The 13,728-nt window shown below is 37.9% G+C and overlaps 1 protein-coding gene across 2 annotated transcripts in view; it reads right to left on the reverse strand.

The window, feature by feature from the left end:
• The window catches only part of Aatf (apoptosis antagonizing transcription factor), a 107,731-nt gene that overhangs the window by 10,761 nt on the left and 83,242 nt on the right, over positions 1-13,728 (reverse strand). The window lies entirely within an intron of this gene.

Here is a 13,728-nt window from a genome sequence, read left to right on the forward strand (position 1 = left end):
GTAGTCTGCATTTATTCCCCTGGAAGCCGGTGAGTCTGTTTCGGGGCATGGCTGCGCCTTCCACTGCAGGATCGAGCTGTGGAGGAGGCGGAGTGCTGCCAAGTGTGTGTATGAGAAAATGTGTATTGATTTCTTCTTTCTTATAAAGGAGCACAAAGCACTGAAGAACAACTGCTCCTCTTTCAGCATTTCACATTCCACTCAAGAGACAAAAGGCCCAACCCCCACCATCCTCTGAGAAGCAGAAAGGAGAACCACACAGGACCTGTCTCAGTCTCCAGTGTCGGCAGCCGCCCCCACTGGGCAGTCCCACTTAGGGACTTCAGACCCAGGGACTTCAGTGCCTCACCTGGCTCTGCACCAAGCAAGAGATTCCCTTTTCACTGATGCTTCCAGATCTTGAAAAAGAAGAAGGAGCTTTCAGTCTTTCTTGCCTTTAACGTTGAGGTACCCGGAGGGTAAACGAGCTAAGTTTATCAAGTGTTCTGCTCCCCAGAGGAGACACTGGATTCAACAGGTGTGGCTGTGGCTCACTGCAGACCTCATTCCCCAGAATAGTTGGGAGTAGCTTCCCATTACTAGGTGCCTCCCCGCAACTGGAACTCAAAGCAGTGAGGTGATGCCCTTGACACAGGTCCTTTTATGGTCTGACACTTACTACCAACACCAAAAACAACAAAAGGTAACTATGCTTGTTAACATACACAGAATCCCTTCTAGGACTGTTTTTTCTTTTTTTTTAAGAATGTCTTTCTTCGTTGTAGGTAAACACAATACCTTTGTTTATTTATTTATTTATTTTTTAAATGCAGTGCTGAGAATCGAACCCAGAGCCCCACGCATGCTAGGCAAGCTATCTACCACTGAGCCACAACCCCAGCACCCCCAGAGCTGTTTCCTTCTCAAACAAAACAAATTCTGAAAGCAGTCCAAAAAACTGACCTAAGCTGTCACTGGTCCATCATAGAGCCCTGTGGGTACACCTCTATTTGTAGAAGGGTCACCAGAAACCAAACCTGGCAGAGGTGGCCAGGAGCAAGCCTATGGTAGAATTCAAAGTGTACAGTATACACTCTTGGAAATGATGGGAAAATAAGAGTCTTCTTGGAAGATCTTTTCCCGGGTCCATCCTAAGTAAAAACGACCTCAAAAAGCCTTTAAGCAAAGGGCAGGGAACGACAAGTCCCAAAGTTTGACCCTTCATTTCTGGGATTTTTCCAATGCTGAGCTGTGAACAAAACAGGGAGCTGGCCCTCCAGCAGTGCAATGTTGCTCCACAGAGACACACACCACAAACAGTCAGGAAGCAACCTCCACTGAAGGCCATATAAAACACAGACTTGTACAAAGTGCCAAGGGCAGTATGTTAGAGGAGTTAGATGATTCGAAGAGATTTCAATAAAAGAGGTAAGAAACTCTTCTTCATCCATCTTTTATACTGTTTAAAAAAAAAAAAAATCTTACCAGCAAATTGTACCTAGACTTATAGGCTGAAAGTCTTCAAAGGCATTTCAGACAGGAAGTCTATAATCAACTGTTTGGGGGTTTGCAAGAAATGGGCAAATCTGTGTAACAGATTTACAGCCATGTGAAAACACTAATTTCATTTAAATAATTATCTGTGAAAATTATATTTAAAACAGTACTTGTCAAACAAAAAATTAAGGACATTTCACTCTCAAGAATCTAGTAAAGCCTATGTTCATTTAACAACAACAACAAAAAGACACAAGAATCACTATCTATCTATCTATCTATTAAAAATTTTGAGACAGGATCTTACTAAGTTGCTTAGGGCCTTGCTAAGTTGCTGAGGCTGGCTTTGAACTTGCATTCTCCTGCCTCAGCCTCCCAAGCAGCTAGCATGCACCACCACTCCCAGCTAAGTATTTCAATTTATGTAAGCATTAAGGGTGTATGCACTGCACCTAAGAATGCTGAACCTGTTCCCTAGCATAGACAGGGATGGCACCAACCAGAAAAAGACCTGAAATAAACTGTTTGGTAAGTAATACTTGTGCTATAAAATGCTATATAAGGCAAGACACAACTGGAATTAAAATACAATGTTAGGACTGAGGCTGTGGCTCAGTGGTAGAGTACTCGCCTCGCATGTGGAAGGCACTGGGTTTGATCCTCAACACCACATAAAAATAAAAATAAAGGTATTATGTCCATCTACAACTAAAAAATATTTTAAAAAATACAATGTTAAGTTATAAGTGAAATAACTATGGTTATGTTTACTGTAATCTCACATTTGGTCTTGACAACATTTTATGCCAGCATAATTTATAAATTAACATTCTTAGCAAGCAAGCAAGAAAGAAAACCCTAGTAAGTGTTTTTGTGAACTGTAATAAATACTGTTAGAGAGGAGCAATAAAATGGGGTTCGACACAGAAAAAGCCACCCACTCAGATCAGGATAGGGATCACAAACGTCTCCTTGGAAAGGCTGGTATACTCAAAGGACTGAATACTTTGACAGGAGAGTACCCAGTGGAACAGGGCTGGAAGACCTCGAGGGAGCAGAACGAAGAGACAGAGGTAGAACAGGGAGAAGGTTCCTGGAATGGCAGGGCCCACTCTGGATGGCACCAGCATATGCTGCTGAAACAGATTAACAAGGAAATAGCTTGGTGACAAATCACTGAAGGCCCTGGCAGCAGGCTCAAGAGTGTGAGCTTAGTCTACAGGCAAGGAGCAGGAGCACACTTTATGTGGTCGTTGAGGAAGGGGAGCCTGAAGATACACAGAGCTGATGAGATCAGACACCGGTGGTCAAGAGGCTGTTGGTGTGATCATATGTATGAGAACTTGAAAAAAGACCTCGAATCAAATCAGGCTGTGGAAACAGAAAGTGGAGACCACTGAACAATATTCTGTATTAAAACAGAACTCCATGCTGGACACAGCAGTACACACCTGTAGTTCCAGAGACTAAAGAGGCTGAGGTGGGAGGATCAGCAAGTTCAAGGCCAGCCTCAGCAAATTACCTAGACTCTGTCTCAAAAAAATGGCTAGGGATCTATCTCAGTGGTAAAGTGGCCCTGGGTTCAATCCCCAGGACCAAAAAAAAAAAGAGCAAGAAAAAATACTTTTACAAGATAAATTTTATAAGATAATTCTCCCTAATTAGCAAAGGTTCAGTGACATAAGCCTCAGCTGGCTGGGAAGGAGACATATAAATTAGTACCAACCATCAAGAATTATTAGAAAGCTTACACATTTGACTCAGAAATTCCCCTTAAGAACCTATTTTAAGGATGTAAGCAAAACCTGAACATGAAAATATGTTCATTGCACATTACCTAAAGAGAAAGAAAAACAAAAGCAACCTAAATGTCTAATATGAATATTCCATAATAGAATATTATGTTTCTAAAGTGCTTTCAAAAATATTTAATGGCATTTAAATGCTTATAATACAAAGTTAATCAAACATATGTATACATCTGTATAGAATATGTGCACATAAAACTGTAAAAAAAAATACATGATGGGATTAATTTTCTTTGTCCTTTCTGTATTTTCCAAATTTTATTTCATAAATATGTATTATTTTTATTATAGAGGAAAAGATACTGTCTCTAAGGAAAAGGCAACAGGTGCCTGAGTATGTATGAGACAGGCAGAACTCTCAGAACAGATGGACTGAATACACTGGATGGGAATTCAAAGCTATTTATGAGTCTAAGATTTTTACAATCAGAAGAAAGATATAACCATAAGAATACTTTTGAGTATTCCATGATTCATACTACAATGTGAATGACTGATAGGCAAAATTTGTCTATACAGATTACCTCTTTAAAAGAAATGGGGGAGATTTTTTTATATCTTTATTTATTAATTTTTTTATGTGGTGCTAAGGATCAAACCCAGTGCCTCACACATGCCAGGCAAGTGCTCTACCACTGAGCTACAGCCCCAGCCCAAAAATTTTTTAAAGAAATTTTTAAATTTTTAAAGGTAATCCTCCAGCCCAGTTTTAGATTAAGGAGCTCAGTATATTGAGGGACTTCTATTTGGCACATTATTCCCATCTATATCAAAATCCTTGCTGACTTCTAAAAACAATAACAGCGATTAGGAGTTACATTCCTAAATAAATATGTCAGTTCCACTACCTGCTCTTAACTTAGGCAAGTTACTTAATTGCTCTATGCTTAGTATTCTTATCATAAAATACAGATAACATCAACCACTTCACTGATTGAAAATGAAAATGTACATCAAGGGCTTAGTGCAAGGCCTGACGTACAGCCAATGCTCAAAAAGTGGAATATGATGTTATTTCTATGCCATTTCACTGTGGATCAGAAACAGGGTGGCTGAATGAGGGTGGATAAATCAGAGCAAAGGTTGTTTCACTTAGAAATGGTCTACATATCTTCGCAATCTAGTGTTGGCTCAGTGATCATTATGGGAAACATTAATAATATGTATGAATGACTAAGCTAGATTAAGGTGAAAAACTTAGCTATTGCCTAACCACTTGCAAGCTACTTACTTGTGATTAATAAGGAAGCTATAAAATACTATATTTAGAAAGCCAAGAATAGTAACATAAAAGAACTTAAAAACAAAAAATCCTTAAGAGAAATATATATGCTCATTTTAAAGAATGTGAAATATCCCTTTGAGAAAAAAGAGGACTTATCACCCTTTGAAGAAATGTTGAGAACATGACTGCAGAAATGAGAACTCTTGTCAAGAAGCCCCATTTGGGGGAAGGATTTATCTGTTCATCATCTACAATCTCTTCCTAGAAGATGTGCTTTTATCACTCTACCTCCTGCTTGGAACTAAGGATTCAATTTGACAATGCAAATTCTCTAGAATAAGAGGTTGAACAGCAGCAAATTGGGAAAAAGAAGAAACAACAGTAGTGTTTTCTTTTCAATTTTAAAACTCTGGTCCAAGTCTCAGGCTTGAACTTGAGAACATTTCCTTTGTCCTTTCTGTTGCTCCTGGAAGAAGGCTCCAGCCTCCTGACTGTGCTGGGCGCCATCTTTAATGATGATATATGGGGGTTCTTTCCTTTCAGCACTGCTGGGGGGTCAAACACATGACACCGCCTGCCTGAGTATCAACAAGCGAATTATAAACTGTGTCAATCCGAGTTAATGCAAAGCTGTAATCCTCTTTAACAAGAGATCAAATCACTGCCATGAGTTATGTTCGTTCTGTAATCTGATAAGGAAGAGGGAACCACTAATAAAAGAGTAATGGGAGCCTTTAATGATGCTGGTAAAAGGTAGCACCAGTTAAAACATCGCTCTTGTTCCTGCTGATTAGATCAATGTTGCATATTTGCCCAGACTTGTTTCACCTGTCAGAATAACCTGTGCCTTTTTAGGAGATAAGAAGCCTCACAGAAAACATCTGTATTTTAACCATTCTTGCCTGAGAATTTTTAACCAACGGAAAATGCTCTATGAGGGTATTTCTGGGGTTGATATTGGTGTGCTCTGAAATGCTGAGCAAGCTACATGAGAACAGTCCACCATGAGTAGTGCGTCTATCTATCAAACAGAGGTGAAGCAGGCAAGGAGAGTAAGGACAGTTTTGGCAGCCTCTGGGCCACTAACTGGGGGAAAGGAGTGCCATCACAGTAGAGTGGCAAATATGCCCATATTTAGGGTGCAGACCCATACACAAAAATGGCAAGCCGAAGACAAATTGCCTGTACAAATTCTATTATACCAAGGCACCTCAAGAACAACGTGGCAGTGATGTTGACAAAGCACTTTACAAGACCAGATAACATTTGTACGTTTCTTTTCTAAAACTCCAGATGTAAAACAATAATGCATTTGATGTTTAGTACTTATCAAAGGATCCTCTCCTTTTTTTTTTTTCCATAAAGCCAGCAGCTTTATGAAAGCAGTAAGAAGGCTAAGTTCTATTTTGGGGGAGAGAATGGGTGCTCAAATTGAAATCCTTCCTGTTCCTATTGAGAATTTAAGTTCTTAGCAAAGGAACGGAGTATCTCTAAAATGTTCATGTTGCTACCACTGCTGAAATAAGGGGGAGAAACTGCACAGAAAAATACAATAACCTACATATTTTATGGACAGTATCAGAATCAAATTTATCTGACAACCCTCTGTGAGGCAGCAGTTAGTTCAAGGTAAACCTCAATTTTCTCTTGCGCAAATTCAGCAGGCTGCCATCACTAAGACCTTCCCATGCTTTTCTCCACACCAACAGAGCAAGCGGCTGTACTGGGTTTCCTTTCCCAAATCGTTGCCGGTGGCCAGTTTTGAGGAATAGTCTCTATCTCAGCACTGCTTCTCCCACATATCACACCAGCATCTGACTATCTGACTTCCAGAAGCCCCATTTGGGGGAATGACAAAGAATTCACTTCTTTAAAAACTGAACCTCAGAGGGTCTTTCAAAAATAGACAGAAATCAGCTGATTATTTCCCTCATCCCCCAAATCTTCACTTTGTGTGAACCATAGTCCGAGATCATCTGTATTTTTTCAGGAAGCTCCCTCTGGTCTAACAGAGCCCTGGGGGTTTTACATCATGTAAAGTAAGCTGTTTCTAAAATGTCCTTGATAAGCTTAGAATAACTTCAGCATAGATGTAAACAGTAACCTATACATCATGCAAGTAAAATAGTAATCTGCTCCTTATGGTGACAGTGTTCAGAGGGCCTCCCTACCAGGGAGATATCAAGCCTCTCTCCTTCCAACCCTCTCTATAGAATCACAGCATTCCAATTTGTATCAGAATTTGTATCAGCAAAGATGATCCTGGGAGCTGAGCTGCCCAGTGCCAAGAATATCAAGGGTTTAGCAAAGTCAGTGATCATTTTGGGGATCATGGTAGCTTCCTCCCTTGCAAGCTAACATATGACAATGAGCGAAACTGGATTTCTTTGGTTTTTCTCTCAATGCTGGGAATGTTCATTAGGCAGGCAACAAAACTCACCTATCTCATAATGGAGACAAGGCCAATCTACCAGACCAGGACTTATAAAGGGATCAGAATTACATAAGACTTTCACTAACAAAAAGATTTGAAAGCATTTAAACCAGTATCCAAAGTATACCTAGAAAAAAATGCTCCCAAAGGGAAATTTGGTAACACAGGAACTCAGCTGGGCTACTTTGCATTTAAAAAGTTTTGTTTGTTTTTTTTAAATAGATCACTTGAAAAGAAAAATTCCTAGCATTGGAAAAGAATTTGTATCAGCAAACATTGACTAAATAGATAGATAAGACTACACAAAACACACCACAGGAGAAGCAAAATGAAGATGCCCCTGCCCTAAAGATCCTTTTAAAGACAGCACTTCTCATCTCCCTCTTTTAATAAGAGCTGTGTTCCAGTTTCAATTCAGTTCAACCAAGTACAAATTTATGGAGCTCAAACTGGACAAGGGATACAGGAGACTGAAGGATGAGCACTAGGCCCCCCAAACTCCACTAGGCATTGATTTAATTTAGGTATATTTGTGGAAAAATAAAAACTCAAACCCTTGGTTCTAGCCAAGGTCAGCTAGAACCACAGGGGAAGCTGCTTCTGGGAACAAGAAATCAAAAGGACAGGAAAGATCTTACCTATATGTTACCACAATTAAAAGGGGAGTGTTAGAGTCTGTAAACAAGTCAAAATAACACCTGGCATTTTGCCAGGGGAATGTTAAAGTTCGTAAACAAGTCTGGATGGTGCCTGGCAAAATGCCAGAGGGAGTGGTTTGAGAAGTAACAAAAGTGAGCCATTAAGTGTGGAGATTCCTTATTGGTTGACTGCTGTATCTAGTTTATGCTAATTAGATAAGCTGTGTGGAATGTATAAATACTGCTCCTGTCCTGCAATAAACGGCTCCTACTCCTGCTGTATCAAGTACACAAGTTGTTCATCACCCCCTGGTTATTTTGCTGCAGCCGGACTCCGGCAGGGGAGGAGCCTTACAAAGGAGCAGCCAGGTATTCAAAGCCAGCTTCCCATAGAAACCACAGAAGAAAGAGTTTTCATTTACATCTTCAGTGGAGAAATAATCAGAATTTTCCTGCCACCTTTCTGTATTTTACATATGTAATTTTCAAAAAGAAAACATTTTTCTATTGAAATAAAGTAATACATGCTTATTGTAAAAAAATTCATTGAAATAAAGTAATACATGCTTATTGTAAAAAAATTCAAACACTACAGAAATACACTTAATAGGGCTGGGGTTATGGGTCATTGGTAGAGTGCTTGCCTAGCACGTGTGAAGCACAGGGTTTGATCCTCAGCATCACATTAAAAAAAAATAAGAGTTACTATGTCCAACTACAGCTAAAAATATTATTTAAAAAAATATATATATAAGAGGGGCTGGAGATATAGCTCATTTGGTAGAACGCTTGCCTCATGTGCACAAGGCTCTGAGTTCAATTGCCAGCACCACAAAAAATAAAAAAATAAGAGAAGGTAAAATGTCACCCAGTAATAAACATGCCAAGAGTTTGGTGTTATTGCTCCAGAGCTTCTTACTTTTTTTTTTTTTTTATTTATTTTTTAGGTGTAGATGGACACAACACAATGCCTTTATTTTTATGTGGTGCTGAGGATCAAACCCGGGTCCCGCCCTGCTAGGCAAGCACTCTACCGCTGAGCCACAATCCCAGCCCCAGAGCTTCTTACTTTTTAATGACAACTAATATGAACGCATTCTCATGGAAAAAAGATTAGAGAGAGCCAAAACACTGCTGGGCTCAGCGGTGCATGTCTGTAATGCCAGTGGCTGGGGAGGCTGAGGCAGGAGGAACATGATTCCAAAGCCAGCTTCTGCAACTTAGCAAAGTCCTAAGCAACTCAGTGAGGCTCTGTCTCTAAATAAAATATAAAAAAGGCTGGGGATGTGGCTCAGTGGTTAAGCACCCCTGGGTTCAACTGAAGATCTGTCTTCACCCCATTCCTCATCCCATGCTTTTCCCCACAAGTAAACTCCTCTAACATTCTGATATGCAGCCTCCTAGGCGTTTCCCCAAACATTCAGTGTGATATATACATACATAAACACATATATACATCTGCTGCATTTTTATCTTAAAAATATGATAGATCATATTGCAAACAGTGTGTCTTTTCCCAGGTAACAAAAGTACCTAGAGATCTTCCATGGAAGTACAGATATAACTTTAAAGGCACTGTTTCTATTTTTTTCCCTGTCACTATAGATTTGGCATTCCTCATCTGAAAAATCTAAAATTTTTAAAGTGCCAACATGACACTCCAATAGTTTTTGGTTTTGGAGATTGCTTAGGGCCTTGCTAAGTTGCCCAGACCAGCCTCAAACTTTGCAATCCTACTGCTTCAGCCTCCTAAGTTGCTAGAATTATAGGCATGTACCACCATACCTGGCTATATTGTACAGTTTTACTTTATCCTTTAATTATTGCTTAATCTCTTAAAATGATCTTACTGTGATTTATTTCCTTAGTGATGGTCATTTGGTTTTTTTCTTTTTCAGCATTATAAACAATATTGCAATAAAGATTCTTGGTATAATAGCTGTTTCCTTAGCTCAATTTCTATGAAGTAGAGTTTTATTTTGGGGGGTGGGAGGCAGTTACCAGATAATAACCTTCCAAAAGGATTTTGCCAATCACATTCCCAACAATGTGATATGAAAGTATTCCCTCATACATCGACACTGTGGATTACTATTCTTTTAATATTTTTCAATTTAATAAGGGAAAAATGAAATCTCATTTTACTTTGCATTTCTTTGATTGAAAGTCTGGTTTTTTTTTTGCTATTTAAGATTTGTATTTTATGATTTTTTTAAACAATTTTTTTCAACCTTTTTATATTTTTATGTGGTGTTGAACATCGAACCCAGTGCCTCACATGCGCAAGGCAAGTGCTCTACCACTGAGCTACAGCCACCACTCCTATTTTAGGATTTTTAAATCTGCTTATTGACATGCTTTCCCTATTATTCTTTTATTATTTACTTATTTATTTTCTGGAGCTGGGGTTGGACCCCAGGGCCTCGGGCATGCTAAGTATCTGCTCTACTACTGAGCGACACACTTCCAGCCTCTGCCTATTATTCTTACTGGGATATTAAGATATTTGTAAAACTCAATACATATGTAGAGAAATGTGTTATCTACTAAATTTTTTTGTTCCAGTTTGTCATTTTTACCTACTGTTTTTGATGTCTTTTCAATATGACTTTTCCACAGTCTGGTATATTAATATTTTCCCTTATGGTTTCTGGCCTGGTATCATGCTTATAAAGTTATAAAGCCATTATATACTTCAAAAATCATTTTAAAAAAACTATTCACACACATATCCAACAAGAATGATATGTGTATTACTTAGCAAAACCAAAATTACTCACTTGAGGAAAAGTAGAATACACTGATACTGACATTCTAACAATAATGAATGTTTCCCATTTGTGGTGTACAAAACAGAATAGTACTAGATTCCTTCCTCGGTACAGGTGTCCCTCAGTATGAACAGAGGATTGACTCCAGGTCATCCTTGGTACTCTGGGATACCAAAATCCACCACTAAGTCCCTTACATAAAATGGGGTAGTATTTGCATATAACCTATGTACATCCTGTAGATTAGATCATCTCCAGATTATTTATATTACTTAATATAATGTAAATGGTATGTAAACAATTATATACTATACTGTTTAGAGAATGATGACAAGGAAAAAATCCATATGTGCTCAGAACACACTCAATCCATTTTCACTTTTAAACAAACAAACAAAATGCCAAAAATATGGCTGGCACTATTATTTTGTATTCTTCTTGCCTTGGATACATATATTTGATGGCTGAAGTAGCAGCAGCCATCTTAGGAAAACAGGGGGAAAATAACAGAAATTGGCCCTAACATCAAAGAGAAGAGAAAGCCATTGCCAACAACCACACAGAAGGATTCCACCAGAAAAATACAATCTTATTTACTTATGCCACCGTAGTCAGGTTTTGTTTCTTATAGACCAAGCCCCAAAGAATACTAAATAGGATAGTCATTTTCAAATAATTTATGTTTCGTATATAATAGACCCTCAAAAATGATGAACAAATATAAGATTCTAAAAAACTAAGTACCTCTGAGGTATTGGGTGATATAAAAATAAACTAAAACTAAGAATGACAGAAACTTGGGCTGGGGATATAGCTCACTTGGTAGAGTGCTTGCTTTGCATGCACAAGGCCCTGGGTTCAATCCCCAGCAGCACAAAATAATAATAATAATAATAATAATAATAATAATTTTTAAAAATGACAAAAACTTAATTTCTATATGATTTTCAAGTACTGTATTCTAAAAGCAATCACTAGCTGAGTATGGTGGCACATGCCTATAGCTCCCGGTACTCAGGAGGCTGAGGCAGGAATATCCCAAGTTTGAGGTCAGCTCAGGCAACTTAACAAGATTCTGTTTCAAAATAAAATTAAAAGGACTGGGGATGTAGCTCAAAGGTAGGATGTTTGCTTAGCATGTGCATGGACATGGGTTCAATCTCCAGTACTTGGTGTGTGTGTGTGGGGGAGGGGGGGGGGGCAGAAAGATGTCAATAATTTAAACCAGATTTATTTTATACCTCATAATAATGTAACCTTAAAGGATATGGTTTAGCTTTAGACAGCTAGTTCTTTTCTTATTGATGTAATTTTTTTATTGATGTAATCTAAAATGTACTTACTTTACTCTATAACTTTTAAATAGACTGAACCCAAAAATTTAGCAGAGAAAAAAACCTAGCCCTACCTAAGCTCTCACTTCCAAAGTACAGGAGAACATATGAGGTCATAAAGACAGATATAAAGGTACTCGGAACCACCCATAAGCTGTTTTATACTCAAAGCACTGAACAAACTAAAATGAAAAATAACAATTGTGTTTGCCTAAGCCTATAGATCTAAGCATAGGGGGAAAAAAAATCTGATGAGATATGATGGCAATCTAAATACTCTCAAGTAAAAAGCAGATACATAATTTAAGGTTAGATAAAGCTGGCAAAAGCCACATGTACCTACTTATGACCAGTAATTTCACTTGGTAAATAATTATGCTTAAAAATATTAACATGGGGGCTGGGATTGTGGCTCAGTGGTAGAGTGCTCGTCTAGCATGTGTGAGGCCTTGGGTTTCATCCTCAGCGCCACATAAAAATAAACAAACAAAATAAAGGTATTAAATATATATATATATATATATATATATATATATATATATATATATATTAGCATGGTATTAATTACAACAATTAAAAGCAATTTAAATGTCCCAACAGTCTGTGAGTAACTAAATATAAAAATACTATGTAGTCATTTAAAAATTTTTAATAATTTTAATGACAGGAAAATGCTCACCATATATAAAATATTTATAGTAAAATATAATTTCAATCATATTTAAAAAAAAGAAAAGAAAAAGAACAACACTCTGAAAGGGAACTCAGACACTGAAAGGAAGTCACCTGAGATGTTAAGAGAGGTCATCCTGTGTTTGTACATGTGGACTCATACATTTCCAGTTCCACATGCTAAGAGGGCCTGAAAACAACCATGGTCAGTTCCAGCACCCCTGGAAGCCAGGTCTTGGCTTCTAAAAACCATTATCCACTGGAAAAAAGTGGGGGAAAGGGGTCCTTGGAGAAAGATTCCAGGATTGGTGCAGGGAAAGCAATAAGATAAACTTTGAACATCTTGTATCAGACAGAAAGGACGCACTCAAGGAATGATTGGGGTTACATCAAAAGGCACAAGGCAGCTTAAAGAACTTCCATTAATCTGGGGCACTTTTAGCATCAAAATAAATATAACTCATTGAATAAAACTGGAAAGCATAAATCCATATTGTTAAAAATGAATCAATGAATGGTACATAAATGTGGAAAAAGGGGAAGCCTTGTATTATGGTAGAATGCAATTAATAAATTTAGAATAAATTATTCTTTATTTGTTCTTTTTAGATATGCATGACAGTAGAGTGTATTTTGACATATTATATATAGAAATTATTTTTTTTAAATTACCAAAAAAGGTTACTTCTGAATTATAAGTTCTATATTTTCCTGTATGTGTTTTGATTGTTTCACTTTATAAAATAAGCATGTACCTACTTCTTTTGTAAAAACCCTTATAATCCTCAAAACACTGGAAAAGATCGTTGAATGAGATGGACATTATGATCCTATATACATGGATGATTATACTACAGGTATGACTTTGCACCATGTACAGCCAGAGGAAGACGTTATATTCCATTTGTGTACAATGTGTCAAAATGCATTCTACTGTCACTATTTTATAATTAATTAGAACAAGTTAAAAATAAAAAATAAATAAAAAGAAGTCTCAAAAAACACAACAGATACACATCTCTATAGCAATCTCTAGAGCCACTCTAAAGAGCATACACATAAAACCCCCAATGCATACAGCATGCACACATGCTATCATGACCCTCTGGCCTAGAAAAGAGCTCAGATGTCCTAGGCAGGTGGACTAAAATTAAAAATAAAACCTAGCCCGACTCAATGGTGCACGCCTGTAGTTTGGGAGCTTGGGACCAGCTTGGGAGGCTGAGGCAGGAGGATTGAGAGTTCAAAGCTAGCCTCAGCAAAAAGTGAGGCACTAAGAAATTCATTGAGACCATGTCTCTAGATAAAATACAAAATAGGGCTAGGTATGTGGCTCAGTGGTCAAGTGGCCCTGAGTTCAATTCCCAGTA

This window comes from Marmota flaviventris, chromosome 17 (genome assembly GCF_047511675.1).
Source record: "Marmota flaviventris isolate mMarFla1 chromosome 17, mMarFla1.hap1, whole genome shotgun sequence".
In the NCBI taxonomy this organism is placed as follows: Eukaryota; Metazoa; Chordata; class Mammalia; order Rodentia; family Sciuridae; genus Marmota; species Marmota flaviventris.